This window comes from Gossypium raimondii, chromosome 2 (genome assembly GCF_025698545.1).
Source record: "Gossypium raimondii isolate GPD5lz chromosome 2, ASM2569854v1, whole genome shotgun sequence".
NCBI classification, from domain to species: Eukaryota; Viridiplantae; Streptophyta; class Magnoliopsida; order Malvales; family Malvaceae; genus Gossypium; species Gossypium raimondii.
In genome coordinates, this window is record NC_068566.1 from 46,767,306 (window position 1) to 46,781,554 (window position 14,249).

Genomic DNA, 14,249 nt, shown 5'->3' on the forward strand with positions numbered 1-14,249 from the left:
GGGAAACCTTAATTGATGTATACCAAGGTAATAAAAGTAGACGATTAAAATTGAACTACTATAAATTAATTGTCGAAGGTTTCTTTCTTTCTTTTTTTTTAAGTTTGGAAAAAAAATTAAATACCAAACTACCCATATTTTCCGGCCTATCAATATTATAATTCTTAAAAAAGCAATCACACAAAAAGCAACATTTATTTTTTGATCACTTATTTCCTAATAATATGAACACCTCCCAATTTCCTAACCACCTAGGGATGAAAAAGCACATTCCTTTTTTCATAAATAGAAATATAGAAGGTCAAAGTGTAATTTTCTTTACACATTGTTTTAGTAAACCAACCACATAGTGGCAAGGGTGGAGCTAAAGGGGCTGGCAATGGCCCCGACCCTTCTTAAAATGAAAATTTTCACTTTTAGTTTTTTTTTATAATTTAAAAAAATTTAAATTAGTATATGGTAAAATTAAACTTTGGCCTCCTCAAGAATGAGAAAAAATTAATTTAATCCTTTAAAAATTATAAAGATATAAACTATTAAAATAGTAAAATTTCACTTTTACTATTATAAAATATACAATTTTATTTCAGTCAATCCTCAAAATTTTTTTAACTCCACCCATGCGTGACATACCAATTGATTGAAAATTCTTGAAATGAGTAATCACAATGCCACATGCTCTGAGTATTTTGCTTTTTCTTTCATATCAAAATGAATGGTTATTGAAATACCAAGTTTTAAACTTGTGATATACATATATATATATATATTCTTCCCTTCTATGTGATAGTGTTACCAAGCATTCCCATATTTCATTGATTTTCTGCAGTTTTAGTCTCATAATATCAGATGCATATTGCTTTAAGTTGATGCGTTTGACACACATATAGATAGACACGTTTATGGGGTTTGCAGTTTTAGCGTCATCATATTAGACTTTAATGCGAAAAAGGGAAAAGCTTCAATATGGTATATCGCCATTGGATATAACACAAATCAACTATTCAACTTGGCCGTATAAGGCAAATATTTCAAGCAATGCGTCCAATGGTTTTAAATACTATAATTTTTTTATAAATTTATTTATTTCGGTATATAATTAAAATAATTTTATTTTTTTTTGTAATTTTTATATGATTAATATTTTAATAATTTAATTGTTAAATTTATTATTATTTTGTATTTAAAATGTATGTAAAATTTTGAACCGATTCGATATCTCTACTATATTGATATAAAATATTGTCTATATTATTATATATTTAACGGTTAAATTTTTTTACATAAAACAAATGGTTAGAAATTTTAATTTATGAGTACATGAGTGAAGTATGAAATATGACAATTGGATTGTTAAAATATAAATCATATAAAAATTACCGAATGGTGTAAAACCACTTTAATTTTACATTTTGTAAGTAGATCTCTCCTTTTTTTATCAATTAATATTTGATAAATTGTTTGGTACATAAGTCTTATGTACATCATTTATTAATAAGATGATACAATATTATTGGTGTAAAATAAAAATATTAAAAGACCCTTAAAAATAAATACTATTAAAATAATTTAAATATGATTAAAATTTAAGTTTAATTATTTTGCTTCTCTTTCTAGTTTTCTTTTGGATTTCGAGTTTTGAATTGGGTATTTTTTATGTTTAATAAATATAATTAATATTTATTTTTAAAATAAATTTATTTATATTTATTTTAAATCCTTCAATATTTTTTGTTTTATATCAATAACAATGTTTCATTTTATTATTAACTGTGGTGCATAAAAGCTGTACACCGACAATACATCAAATATAAATATATGATTATACTTGATGTTTATTATTTTAACAAAACTTATATAGCATCCTGCAAGTAAAGTTGTTAAATAAAATCGATAAAATATTAAAACTACAAATAAATTTTGATTTTATGCAATTTTATACATGAAATTTTGTTTGATTCAATTTATACAAATCACTAACAATGTTATCTAGGTAGCACATTTTTAGTTTATATATAGCACACACAAACAATTATATTAATCCAATATGAAAATAAATAGATATATATTTATTTTTTAAATATGTACAATTGAATCAAAATCAAAGTTCAATATATATATTTGAAACACAACCAAAGTTTCGTGTACTTAATTGCACCACAACAAATTTCATGTATAGTTTTGATACTTATTCCTAAATAAAATTATAAATCAATAAAGTTTTAACTAAATAATAAGACCAAAATCCTAAAAATTTGAGATCTTAAATTCAAATCCCAACCTAAATAGAAATGGTAGATTCTCTTCCAGATTTATTTTACGTAAGTAATTTGATTCATTAACAATATATTATGTAGAATATATTTTAATACATCAAATATAAAATTATAAATAATCCCTACGAAAGTTTATATTTCACATGCTTTTGCAAAATATATATTATATTTAGTAAACCTGTTACGTAAGGGGTTTGTCGTGCATGGACGTTACCAGTTCTATCAGAACAAGGAAATACCGTTTTCCTGATAAATCATTATTTATTCCAACTAAATCAAAAATTTAATTAATGAGTATTAGTTTGACTGTTATAAATATTATTGTAAATATAGGAGGATATTGGTTCGAGTATACTGAAGCGCATTATTCTCCTATTTATGGGTTGAGGGACGAGCTTTAGATAATTTTAAGCATTCTATAAAAAACAGATATCAAAACTCGTAATTAAAAAAATCTGAATATTGATAAATTTTTGAAACTTTAATTATGAGAAAAAATAAAAATTCTAAAGTTCTAAAAATTTTAAAAATTTTAAAATTCCAAAATAATCTAAACAATTGAGATTTCTTTTAAAATTGTTATATTTTTAAATTATAAAAATTAAAATAATCTAAAATTTCTATAAAAAAACCCCAGGACTAAACCATATTTGTCCAAAACACAATCAACACATCTTTAATTTGAAGGAGAAAGAAATTTATCATATCTTTTTCACATAACCTCATTTTAATACGATTAAACTCAAATGATGTTTCCCAAAACTCAAATTAAATTATAAATCAGAACAAATCTAGGTAAACACATGTCTAGGTTCATCTGCGGCTCCTCCCCTACTTTTTGATAATTAATTAATAAAATGATGTAATTATTGAAAACGAAAGATCTACACAAACATTGATATCAATGTAAGACTCATTCTCTCATCTAACTTTTTTTTTTTTTGTCTCTGTCTAATTTTTCCATTAAACTATATAAATATATATTTATTTCTCCAGAAATGGCTTTTGGGGGTTAGGGATGGTTGAATTTGCAATCGTGGCTAAAGATAGAGATCACCTACCTAGACCAACAATTCAAACACGTGACATGTTTGATTCCAATGCCTTACATTAGCATTTTGGGGACAATTTTCGGCCACGAAAAATTTCTCAATAAAGAACTTCTTTGGCCTCAGGAGTTGACCAAGAAAACAATAATGGAAGGGAATCGGCCTAAAAAATTAAGTCAAGAAATGACCCAATTGGACCTTTTATGGTTATTATTATTTATTATTTGATGGAATTAGATTAGTAAGATCAAATTCAAATTGAATCAATTTGAGTTTTAAATTTTTTTTGAAATATTTCAGGTTCTAATAATTTTGGGATTAAATCATTTCGAATTTAAATCATTTTTACTCGAGTTATTTGAATTTATGAGTTGAGTTATTCGATTATTGCGATTCAAATAATTCTAAGTTTGATAACTTTTATTTGTCATTTCGAGTTTGGGATGGACGGAATCGAATTGTTAACTTTTATAGTGAAACCGGATTTAATCTCATATTCATATTAATCGAATCAAAATTTCTTGTTTAGATCAAAATTAATAGATTTAAATTAAATCGTAATTATAATAAACAAATGAGAGATGCTTTACTTGCTATTTCATTTGAGCGAATTTTGCTAATTTAATGGTTTACCATAAAAACTTTCTGTTTCTCAATAATATGATGCATATGAGTGGGTCTATATACTCATTTATAAGGATGTTCATAATTATGTATAAAAAAGTCAACCAATTCATGAACCATTAGAATGCAAGAATCAAATTGTAAGGTGATCAGTCACCACACTTGGGGTTCCTAACCAAATTTGCTTGGAAGGATATGATAATAAATAATTTTGTGCCTCTAGCTACCCCCAATTCATGCACTAGTATAGATTGGTTTTTAATATAGCCTATGTAAGAAATATGGTAATTAATATATCTTCGTTTTTAATAAATTAAATGTAATATTTTATCAATAATTACATGCAAATGGGAATGTCTTTCAATAATCATATAAAAGGGGTAAATGAAGCCTTAACTTAATGGTAAAGTTGAAGCAATGAGAATTTTAATATCCCAAGTTTAAGTCTCATTATGTAAATATATAAATTTTCTAAATTTATTCTGATTAGTTAATTAATGTAAATTGAATTAATTGTTAACTTAATTATAAAATTCAGTGCTGGATTGATTTTATTGAAATTAATGCAATCTTAAAAACACCATATAAAAGGGAAGAATTGCCTTCCTAACTACTCATTCTTTACCACTAACTTCACCAGTTCGATTTGGAGTGAATTTATTAAGAAGTAAATTCAATAAATTTTATGCCGATTGAATCTTAACAATGTTGGTAATTATATTATTGTTAGTATAGAAAGACGTAGATATAAACACTTTCAAGTATAATTTATCTTTTACTTAAAATTAGTATAGAATTATGAGTAATTCGTATAAAAAACTATATTATCAATCAAACTTATAATGTGATAGTGAAGAACTTTCATTAAAATAAAATTTTAATTGATATCGGAAATCGAAATAATAATTGTGGCCCAGAAGAGATCTAAAGAAGAAAAATATTATATTGAAAACCCTAAGCCAATTATTTTGGTATTTTGTTGACCAAAGAACCCCAACCCAAAAAGATAATGAAAAGGTAAAGGTCGGAACTAATAGATGAAAATCATACTATAATATAATTTTTTTGGATAAACATACTATAATGTATTATGTTGGGATTCTTAAGGAATGCAATGACTTGCCACGGAATGTAGAATATTAGAATTGTAAAGAATTCGTTGGATGTATTGCTTCAAGTTCTCCAAGAGCCAATAGACTCTACAAGTTTTAAATAAATAAATATATATATAAATTTCGACAAGACTGACAAGTGGCTCAATTATAGCTGTTTAAAACCCTCAAAAAATTGGAATATAATAAACCACTTAGGTTACATTGATTTCTCACTATAACAGTTCCATATATAATAGAAGAGAGAGAGTGAATTAGTCGACTTGTAATAAAATGATTGGATATTAAACCAATTTTTTTGTTGGGCCAAAAAAATAATAAATAGGGTTTCCCCAAGGTTTTGTCCATTGAAAACATACGTAAGGGGTTTTGAATTGTAAGCTAAATATATAAAGCTTAATCCATGAATGGACGGCGATTATGATAAAATATATATGCTAATTAGAGGAAGTTAGATTGTAACCAAAGATTTCATCATCCATCATGCATTAAAATTCTTTTGGAGCAAATGATTTGTCATCTCTGATGTGGCAAAAAAACCAACATGCTTATCAAGTTCTTTCTACGAGAAAGTATTGTATGAAACATATATATTATTATTTTTTAATAGTTTAATGTCACATCAACAATTTCATCTTAAATTTTAAGATTTTCATTTGAATTTTATATTTTTAGGATGAAAATACTGAAATTCAGATTAAAAATATTGATGTGACATTAAATTATTGAAAAAGATATAGATAACATAGTGTATGAGATTACATGCTTAACTCATTTAGATGCTCATAACATCAAAATTTTATGTTAATGCTATCATAATATTTTCTTTCATGGAAATAATATTGAGATAATGGAGACTAGGTTTAAGGTAAATATTATCATGTATATTGATAGTGGAGTTTAAGCAAAAGAAAACAAAAAATGACACGTGAATTTGGCTTTTTGTTATTTGCAAGATACGTGGAACTTTAAACTCATGGTCATTTGTAGGCAAATTATTATAAGAGGCCTGACTCTTTTGTTTTCCATCCCAAAATTTCCTATTCCTGTGGTAAAAGTTTGAAATTTCTTTTTGTTGCAATACCTGCTGAGTGGCGAATTATTCAACTTCATAAATTTTAGTACGTTCTTTCCCTCCATGGATACTGATTTTGATTATTAATATTTTATCTACTTTTAAAGATGAATAAAATCATGTTTTAGAAAATTGCGCTTCCAAGATTAATAACAAAATTAACTCGAAATAAGTAGCAATGTTGTTTCACTTAATTTCTCTCTTGGAAGAATAACTCTTGTTTAGAATAGTTGTTGCTTAGAACAACTTTTGTTTGAGAATAGTTATGTTTGGAATAGCCATGTTCAAACCAAGGCTCTAGTTTAAAACTGTTATCATCTGATGTAGTTGTCGTTTGAGAATAGCTCATGTTGAAAACAAGTCTTGTTTAGAATAATTATGTTTCAAGAACAACTAGGTTTAGAAGACCATTGTTAAGAACAACTTCTATTTGAAACAATTGCGTTTTTTTTCTCTAGAAGAGCCATTATTCGGGATAGACTCTCTCAAAAAAAGCATCACCACGTAATAGCTCTTGTTTGGAACAACCATGTTGAAAACAATTCACATTATGAACATGTCAGAATAACCCTCATTCAAGAACAACTTTTTTTAAGAATAACTTGCATTTCACGAGATGGTTTGCGAAAAAATGTGTCCTTCACCAAAATAGAGGAAGTGCAGGGTTCTTAGGTTGTATTCACACTTGTAGTCAAAGATCGTATCCGTGTTTTGCTAAACACTATTTTGTCAAAAACTATCGTCTCCCTTATGCTACTTTCTATCAATGTGTTTTGTCTTTATGTGGTTTCTTAGGGATTTAGCTATATCCGCATTGTTGTAGTGCCATAGTTTTTTCATACCTCACATTTGGCCCTCTAGAATGAAGTTAGCAGTGTAACTGATGGTCACTAAACTAACTATAAATAAGACTAAGACAAGCGCACCTATCGAACAATAGTATAGTTATGGTAAGTAGGGAATATCGTATCCATGAGGACTATAAGTACTAGTAATTACCCTTTTTCTATTATTTAGCCGATAAATTGGAGTGATTGTTTTTAATCTAAAATTACTAAACTAATCTAACTAATAATGCAACAGAGAATGAAATAGGAAAATAATTGAAGATAACCAATGAGATCGACAATACCCAAGAAAGAATCCACCTAGACTTCACTTATTATTATAAATCTGAATTAAATGATTTATTCACTTGTGTCTTGATCCGTAAAAATCCCTAAATTATGTTAATATCTCTTTCGAGAGTAAGAACAACTAACTCTAGGTTGATTAATTGAAACCTCTTTCTAATTAAAACCCCTATCGTCGCATTAACTCAATCTATGGATTCCCTTATTAGATTTGACTCTAATCCGGTAGATTTATGTCGTCCTATTTCTAGGATTGCATACAACTCCACTCAATTATGCTAGATTTACTCTTAAACAGAGCCTTTTGTTCCACTGAATTAAGCACATTAAACATGAATTAATATCCCTAGAAATATTCAAACAAGAAATAAGCATACATAATTGAGAACAAGAATCAAGTATTTATCGCGTAAATCAGAAATCAAATAATAAGATTCATCATAGGTTTTATCTTCCCTAGGTATCTAGGGAATTTAGTTCGTAATCCTGAATAAAAACATCTCAAAGTTAGGATAACCACAAGACATAAATAAACTCAATAAAACTTCGAAAGAAATTAAATGGAGATCTTCGATCTTGAGGGAGATCCACTTTCGAGTTGATTCCGATGGCGTTCTTCGAGTGTTTTCTTCAATCTTCTCTGATTGCCCATTTATGTCTTCTTCTAATTGGTATTTATAGGCTTTATAATGCTCAGAAAAGCCTAAAAATTAGGTTTTTTTTGCGTATTTGGGAAGCTTTACGCTTTCTAGTTCTCTTCCTTTCCACTTGTGATGGCCCAGAGACCTTAGTCTTGCTTTTCTTAGCGCGTCTTCCCTTCCCTTTTGAGGAAGAAGCAACAACTATATTTGTTTCTTCTCTTCAGACAGACATTATGTTATAATCAAGGTTAAAATAAGTCATAGGTCCATCTATTTTTATAGATTTGAAATTTTAGCCCCTACATTATTGTTTCTAAGAATTTAGCCTCTTTATTTTTCAAATTTCAAAATTTAGGTTTAATTGTTAATATTGTTAAATATTTTGAAATAAAAATACACATTTGGTAGCAATGTAACTAAATAAATGATGTAATGAACTTGAAATTTAACAAAATAATCTTCCATTTTAATAATGTTAACATTTAAACCTGGATTTTAAAATCAAATTTAAAAATACTTACTTCATAGTAGTATAACTAAATAAATAATGTTAAAATTTTAATAATGTTTCTGTACTATATTTCTCTTCTCTTCTTCTTTTCTTTTTAAATTATAAGGTAATGGTTAATTTTCAATTCTAATCCTTCTATTTTTGAGATTATATAATTTGGTTCTTATATTACACTTAAATTTGAGATTTAATCAGATAATTTAATTTTTAACATGATTTGATACCTCAAGTTTTATAATATCATTAATTATTCTAAATAATTTATTCTGGTTAAAATACTTATGCAAATTTTAAGAATTGCTAACTCTGTTTAAATTCTTTGTTAAATTCTAGTCCATTACAATGTCATTTTTTGTTATATAACTATTAAGTGAGGTTTTTTTATAAAATGTCACATCAATAAATTTAATGTAAGAATTTTAATGGTGTTGATAATTGAACTTGAATTTTAAATTAAAAAGTTGAGAAAGTAAAATTTTGAAAACAAAAGTATAATAACTAAAATCTAAATATACAAAAGTACAGAAACATAAAGTATAGGTACCATTTAATTTTTTCTTTATAAATTAACCTAAAAAATAGTTAATCCAGACAAAGCTTTGGAACCATTTCAAAAGAAGATACCGCTCAACTTAATAACTAATACTACATTTAGTTGTAGTATTATTTTCTAGGCTTGTTTTAGTATATGAATTAGTAATAAATTAATTTAATTGGTAATATTTAATCACCTCAGCGGCTTATTTTTAGTAAAGAGAAGAAAAATATTTCAATTATTTTGAAGAGATCTTATTTTTACAAGAGTTTTGACTCGTCTTTTACAAGAGACCTTAGGTCTAACCATTATAATACACATGTAATAAATACTTTTTTCCCTATTTTATATTATTGTAACCAAACGAGACGTATCATGAAATGGACAATTAGGGATAATATTTGAAAAGGTCCAACAATAATTAAGAATGATTCCAAGTGTGGGAATCTACTGGTTTAGTCTTTCGATTCGGATACTACTTTTGATTTTTACCTTTCTTTAATTTTATATTATCTAAGATGATACAGTTGAAAATCTACATATTATTATTATTTTAATCTACGCATTGAGGATTTAATTTTGAAAGAGAAATTAATAATATTATTGTTTTTCTTACCTCCGCCACAATCAAAGGAAATTAGAAAAATAAACATATGGAAGAAATGGCAGAAAATAATTGGACATATTTGGAAAAATGTGACAAACGTGAGTAGATTTATATGATTATATTAAGTTCTTGAAGAGCTGTCAATTAAATAATGGTGAGTGTGAAAAGATTTTTGTTGACTTAAAATTTTCATTAATAGGGTTGAAATCCCAATAACTTGTTTTGTTATTAAAAAATTATGTCAAAATTATTAAATTATTAGTAAATTTATATTTTGATTATTTAATTTTAAGAAGTTATAAAATGTTTATTGAATTATTCAAAAGCTTTCATTTAAGTCATTGGGCTATCAAAATCGCTATTGTATGGCCTTCTTTGTTTGCATCGTTTGCACTAATCGAATGCTCCCATTCTCATCTTTTTAATGAAATTAACAACTTTAAATGGCATGAATCTGCGAGCAAAAATTCAAATAGTTTTCTTTTCCAACCTCCAACACCGATCGTCAGATTGACTTGATGTAGGGTATTTTCTTTCACTTATCATTGGGTATTGATCAATTGTACAGATCGTCAAATCACCATTTACAGCTTGCTAACCGGATTAAAAAAAAACTTAATAGCCCAATAAATTAAATAAAAACTTTTGAATCATTTAGTGACTTAAATAAAAAATTTTGAATAGTTCAATGACATTTTATAACTTTTTCAAATTGATTGATCAAACTTACTAAAAGTTTTGTTAGTAGTTTATCCTAAAAAAAGTCAAGAGCCAATAGGCTCGACGAGATATGACAAGTGGCTCAACTATAACTGTTTAGAGAGAAGGGATTGTATGAAACTGTGATTCCACGTCATCTCTATCTCTTCCTAATAGGAGAATGACAAATCAGATTTTTCCTCCTTATTTTTAGCATTTTTAGTTGGATTTGAATTTTTTCAGGATAAAAAAAATGAAAATCAGAACGAAAAATATGATTTGTCATTCTTCTATTAGAAAAAAATAGGGATGACGTGGAATCACAGTTTCATACAATCCCTTCTCCTGTTTAAAAACCTCATCAGACTTGATTCCTCATACATTATTTCGATAATAGAAGAAAATGTTTGGAAATTAAACCAATTATTTTAAGAAATAAGGTTGCATGTATCTGCCCCTTGAAAGAATACGTAGTGGGTTTTGGATGATAAACTATAAAAATATATAAAGCTTAATCCATGAATGGTCGGCAAAAACTGTTATAAGTCAACCAAATATTATTGGGACATTTAGGATAACCAAAGATTTCATCATCCACCACGTATCAAAACTCTTTGGGGACAAAGAATATGTCATCTTTGATGTGGCAATTAAACCAACATGCTTATCGACTTCTTTTGATTGATTAGCAGATGACATGCTAACTCATTTATATGGTCAAAGAACCAATTTTGTTATTGCTAGATTTATAGCTATAAATAGATTGAATTTTAAATTAATTGGTAATAATATTATTGTTAATATAAAAAAATATAGATTCGAGTAAAATAAATAATATTATTTGGGTTAAATCATGTTGGCACAAAATTCAAAATTTCTTTTAAAATCACTTCCATTACTACACTTTTGTGAATAATTAAGCATGATCCCAAGTGTTGGGAATGTACTGGTTTATCACATTTTAAAATCATACCAATTAATCCCTTTTCGAACCCACAATTGAGGTTTATTGCTGTTAAAGCCGGAAAGGGAACAAGAGAAAGTGGAGTGCACAAAGAAAATTAATATTATTTCTTTTTTCTTACTTTTCCCCACCATCAAGGGAAATAGAAAAATAAACATGTGAATGTAATGCCAAAAAGAGAATAGGGGAACTTTAGGGAATAAAAAAGTGATAAAGGTGATTAGTTTTTCCTCCTACATGAATGTAAACTTAAAAGTTGTTTTATTTTACTTCATATTTTTTAATAATTTAATAATATTTTATTATATATTGAGGTAGATTTTATACATGTCAAGTTTGGAATAAATTTAAAATTTTAACTATTTGTTTTAAACAAAAAAGTTCAACCATTAAATATATATTAATATAGACAATTTTTATATCGATATAGTATATATACCAAATTGATTAAAAAATTTAATATATAACAAATATAAATATCTTGATAAATTCAATGGTTTGATTATTAAAATATAAATCATTTTAAAAATTATAGAAATGTGTAAAATCACTTAAGATTTAAGTCAATATAAGTTGCTCGTTTCCATTATATAATGTCTATTTTCTTTAGTTAAAAATTCATAATTGTGAAAAAGCCTTGGTTTATAGTTGTTCCAATTTAATGTTTAAATTGTTAGTTTGTGATAAAGTGAAGTAAGAAGCAAAGTAATGAGAGAATAAAGACCAGCACGCAATATTTATTAACGTGGTTCATATTCATTAATCCTACTCTACGAAGCTTCCCTCAAAGAATTATTATATTCAATAATTGAATCAGATCACCTATTTGCTCCAGCCCAATCTACCATTGTAACAACTAATATTGCGGCCCCATTATTGAACCCAATTATTAGAATCACTCTCCAAGTAATAACTAAAAAGAGTGTCAAACCAAGCAACAAAGAATACAAAATAAAGCAATCGAACAAGACACTTAAAAACCCCTCATTGGAGGTGTGACTATGCTGCCTATTTATAATCATCTTCAAGTTCTCACCACGACCCGGTGTGACTGGATGGATAGACTATTGTAGTCCTACTTGGTGTGATTGGTTGGATAGAGTTGGTGTGTAATGGATGAGGGTGGGATTTGTGATTGCATCTGTATCAAAATTTGCGTTTGCATTTGTATCTGAATTTTATTTTGTGTCAAAATCTTAATATGCATCTGTATCCGATTATGAAATACATCTAATTCTATATAAGAGAATCTATTTGAGATTTTTTATGATAAAATTATGAATTTCGCTCTGATATATGAATATGAAAATATGATATTCCAATCTAACATATGTTTCTGGCAATTGTACATTATAAGTAAATTTTTTGTGATGGTTTTTACATTTGTGTTTGTTATAAATATATACTATTTGTGGGTCAAGTCACACACTGGGCTTCTAGCTCATCCGTTTATTTAATACGTTTCAGGTGACCTTCAGGCTTAGGACTTGGCGGCGATTCTGGAGTTCAGTTCACACAATATGTTATAAGTACGTTTTGAATTTTGATTTCGAACTTTACGGTCTTTCAAATTTTAATTTGTTTGGGAACGTTACATTTTAGTTTTTGGTATTTGTTTTTGCGGACGTGTTATTTATAACTCGTAAACACACCCAAGGCGACATAACTGATGAAACCCTAAGATCTTAAGGGATAAGAATTTTTAAAGTATTTTCTCGTTGTAAGGTTTTGAAATTAATTACGATGTTTTACAACTCAATTGGTTAAACGTTTGAGATTGTTTTTTATAAAATTAATAAAACAAGGTTTGTGTTAAAGTGTTCAGACACAATCTTCTGAATACTTGTGTTTTGATTAATTAAATAATTTTACTACTCTGAAAATAAAACTAAGTTTTCATGCAAGTTAATCAGTAATGTTTTTACGAATGTTGTAACCTTCATAATCCGACCTTAACATCTAGGCTAGGTTTGGAGTGTTACAATTTTACATTTTATTCAATTTAATCCCTAATATACAAAGCTGTCAATTATGCTTTACAATTTAGTCTTTTTCTTAAACTAAGCTTAAATCAAATTAACACCTAGAACTTCTGATTCCCAACAATGAAAACTTTTTAAAAATTTAACAGTTTTACAAATTACTACATGGGCAAGCTAAATCAAATTCCTATGAGTTCAAATATATAAAAATTACAAGAAAAGAACTTGAATTACTTACCTAATGCTTGGTCGAATGTATGTTGTAAACATGGAGTTTTTCTCCTTTTGTTTTAAGTGATGGGCGGTAGAGAAGATGAAGTTTCATCTTTCCATCCACTACTTGCTATTTATACTAGGTTTACTCTGTAAAAATATAACTTTGGTAATGACAATATATCGCAAAGAAAATAGAAATAGAAATAAAAATAAAGAACACACAGATTTTACGTGGAAACCCTTTCGAGAAAAAACCACGGGCAGAGAAGAAGAAAATTCACTATGTCGAATTCGAATTGATTACAAGTGGAGTAGACTATGTCTATTTATAGGCTTGTAAAACCATATTCTAATAGGAGTGAAACACCTTATTCTAATCAATATCAAATAAATAGAGTTTAAAAAGGTTTAAAAAACCTTATTCTAAAATAAAATAAAAGAAGTATAATTCTATAGGGATTTTACTTTTATTTTATTTTACCACAGTATTTTATTTAAATAAGGATTCAGATTACTTAATTCTAACAATCTCCACCTTGACATGAATTCTTAATGAACAAGTTCTTCATCGCGAACTCTCAACGAATAAGTTCTCCACCTCTTCCATAAAACCCCTTAAGGGTTTATCTTCAACAAGGAACACCAACCAAGTCTAAGCAATGCTCAAACTTGGTTATAGGAAGTGACTTAGTCATCATATCTGTAAGATTTTCATGAGTACTAATTTTGCTCACAATAATATCACCACGAGCAATAATATCACGAACAAAATGATACCGAACATCAATGTGTTTTGTTCTCTCATGAAACATTTGATCTTTTGTA